This window comes from Neomonachus schauinslandi, chromosome 7, assembly GCF_002201575.2.
Source record: "Neomonachus schauinslandi chromosome 7, ASM220157v2, whole genome shotgun sequence".
NCBI classification, from domain to species: Eukaryota; Metazoa; Chordata; class Mammalia; order Carnivora; family Phocidae; genus Neomonachus; species Neomonachus schauinslandi.
This window is the reverse complement of record NC_058409.1, coordinates 39147297-39150599: the sequence shown is the minus strand read 5'-3', so window position 1 is coordinate 39150599 and position 3303 is coordinate 39147297. Positions and strand designations below refer to the sequence as shown.

Sequence of the window (3303 nt, the reverse complement as noted above, 5' to 3'; positions counted from 1 at the left end):
ACATCTCACTCTCAGATGGTCCTGGACCCTACAAAAGTCAGCAGGGAGTCTTATGTGGTGGCTTTTGCAACAGGAATCTAATTTTAGGTGCTATTATTTTTCAAGCACATCAAACTAATATTTTTAGTCTGTTTTTTAGTTGTTTTCTTAACCTAGAAGAATATGTTATGGAGTTGCACATAGCCTGAGACATGGTGTGCGGTATGGATAACTGAGCTCCATAAAAATGATAAGATCTCCTGAAATTATATATGTGTGTACATATACATATATGTGTGTTTTTGTTTGTTTTTGTTTTTTTTCATTTATTAGATATATTTATTATTTTTCTCACCTAAGTGCAATGATTTTTAAATTTCCTTAAACAAATAACTAAAAAAAGTATTCAAGAAAATAAAACACAAATGGGAAATTAACCATTAGATGTTTTTACTTCATACCAACCCTACATTTAATCTAGAAAACAAACAAAAACACTTTGAATGAAGTGTTACTAAAACGCTAACCAAATCATTGACCATAAACCTCATACATGCATTTCAAGGTTCCACTGCTAAGAATTCTGTTAAGACCAGTTTAATCACTAAGAACACTACATAATAGAGGACAGGAACACAGGTCATTAGATGCGGTCCCTGCCCCTTACCCTCAGATTTATGTCAGAATAAAACTGACAGTTCTGCCAGGCTCTGAACCCCCAGTGACCCCCATCCCAATCCCTGGAAGCAAAGAAGATGCCCTGTCACACAACTTTATATAAGTTGTAATAAAACAAAGCCTAAGTTTTCTTATCTTTCTATAGGAAATGGTCAATTATTTGATAAATACTAAAACACTTCTAGGAATTCATTTTATGAGTTCGTTTACCAAACACGTTTTGCAAGAACCGACTACACAATAAGTTCCTTTGGAATTTGGTCCACAAATTCACTTAACAGGTTGGAAATTTAAAACCTGCAAGAAAACAAGAAAGTGGGGAATCCCTAATTGTAACATGTTGTAGTTATTAAATGGATATACAGACATACTAAAAAGTTTTGCTCACAGAAGTCACAAACTATAAAAGGGATATACTTTTTGAGTAAAAACAAAGAACTAAGCTGATATCCTTCTTTGTTTTGTGAGCACCATAGCTAAGATGAAGTTAGACCTGAATTCACCGTCTACTCCTATAACCAAAAAAAATCTAAGATAAAAAATTTAATTTGTCGGGCGCCTGGGTGGCTCAGTTGGTTAAGCGACTGCCTTCGGCTCAGGTCATGATCCTAGAGTCCTGGGATCGAGTCCCACATCAGGCTCCCTGCTTAGCGGGGAGTCTGCTTCTCCCTCTGACTCTCCTCCCTCTCATGCTCTCTGTCTCTCATTCTCTCTCTCTCTCAAATAAATAAATAAAATCTATTTAAAAAAAATTTAATTTGTCTTACTACATACTTTCCAGCCATTAACTGAGATGTAATTATGAAAGATTAAAATTGCCTTAAAAAGGGGTTGTAATAGCAGCTATCAAAGCACTATTCAGGCATGATTTTGAGGAAGCTTTCAGGTTTAGAGTTAGCCTTCTTTGTCAAAAATCTTCACAACTCCATCAAAAACTTCGTCAACAGACTTAGAGGCATCTATTTTCTAGACTTTCCCCATTTCTTCATATAAGTCAATAATTGGCTTTGTTGACCGAAGATAGGTCTGAATTCTCTTCTCCAAGCTCTCTCTGTTGTCATCACTTCTACCACTACTCTTTCCCCTCTCAAGGCATCGTTCAATACAGATCTCATTATTACAGTCAAAAAACAGAATGAAAGACACATCTGCCTTCCCATCCATGGTCTTGTTCCAACCTTGATTGTTGGAAATCTTGGTTGTCTTGATTTCTTGGAAACCCATCAATCAAGAATTCATTCTTCTTAGCATTGGCAGCCATTGTCGGATCCATTTCCCTCTTTTTTTTTTTTTTAAAGGTTTTATTTATTTATTCATGAGAGACAGAGAGAGAGAGAGAGGCAGAGGGAGAAGCAGGCTCCCTGCCGAGCAGGGAGCCCGATGTGGGACTTGATCCCAGGACCCTGGGATCATGACCCGAGACGAAGGCAGACGCTTAACCATTTGAGCCACCCAGGCGCCCCATTTCCCTCTTTAACAAACTGATGGTTATCTCAACTGGCACAATCTTTCCATCTTTAATGTACTTTTCAATGAGTTCACCATACTGTGAATCTGGGTCCTTCCTTTCATCACGAAGAAGTTCTCCTGCAGAAAGGTGTGTGTAACCATATTTCATTCTTAAAAGTCCATCTCCTCCTCTAGTTGCAACTAGAGGTCTCATCTGGGTGGCTCAGTTGTCAAGCATCTGCCTTCGGCTCAGGTCATGGTCCCAGGATCCTGGGATTGAGCCCCGCATCGGGCTCCCCGCTCAGCGGGAAGCCTGCTTCTCCCTCTCCCACTCCCCCTGCTTGTATTTTCTCTCTCGCCGTGTCTCTCTTAGGTGAATGTTGACAATTTTATGGTATCAAATCTCCAATCATCTTGATGGACTTCTTTCACTTCTTAGCAATCATCCTTCCTTCTTTCTTAATTTGGGTGACATGGTTCTCGATGATGTGGGCGCACTGGGTCCCCTTGCCAGCGCCGGGACCGCCGAGGATGAACACAACCAGTGGTTTCATGAGGCAGTGAGGGCAGAGGAAAAGCGGCCGGCGGGTCAGCAGCGGGAAGCTAAGGCCCAGGACGTGCAGCAACCTGCGGTCGCAGAGGCTCAGCATACACAGCGTCTCGGCCCGACTCTGAGGAGAGCTGACAGCAGCCCGGCCGGCCTATATGTGTGTTTTTGTATATGTGTACACATGCACGTGTGTGTGCGAGGGAGAGAGATTGGGTTTAAATAGCATTATCACTTTTTCAAAAGTTCCTTCATGCTCTTCCATGTGATTTCTAAACAATTTTGTTATATTCTCTTTATCTCCATTATTTTCTTGCCTCATTCCATATTGCTGCTCAAAGCAGAATTTTCAGAACACCTTGAGGTGTTTTTAAATTAAGCCAGTAAACAGCTTTAGTCAACACCTCAAGCGTGTCACAGTGACACAAGCCAACACAAACAGGGAGTGGGAGGTTTGCTGACAGCTCTGGGCCCTGAGACCTCAGGACTGGTTTGGTGAGGCAGACTCAAAATCAAGCAGGGACTCGTGGAGGAGCCAAAGAGGACTCAGTCATGTTGTCTCTTGTACCAGCTCCCTGTACAAGGAAAGGAAATTCTAGAAGAGGCTAAGCCCTTCTTTTAGTCAAAGCAAGAGAAGAAACACGCACGAC

At 41.3% G+C, this 3303-nt stretch overlaps 1 pseudogene; it reads right to left on the bottom strand.

The window, feature by feature from the left end:
- Positions 1-1551: 1551 nt before the first annotated feature.
- Positions 1552-2756, bottom strand: LOC110591129 (annotated as a pseudogene).
- Positions 2757-3303: the final 547 nt, after the last annotated feature.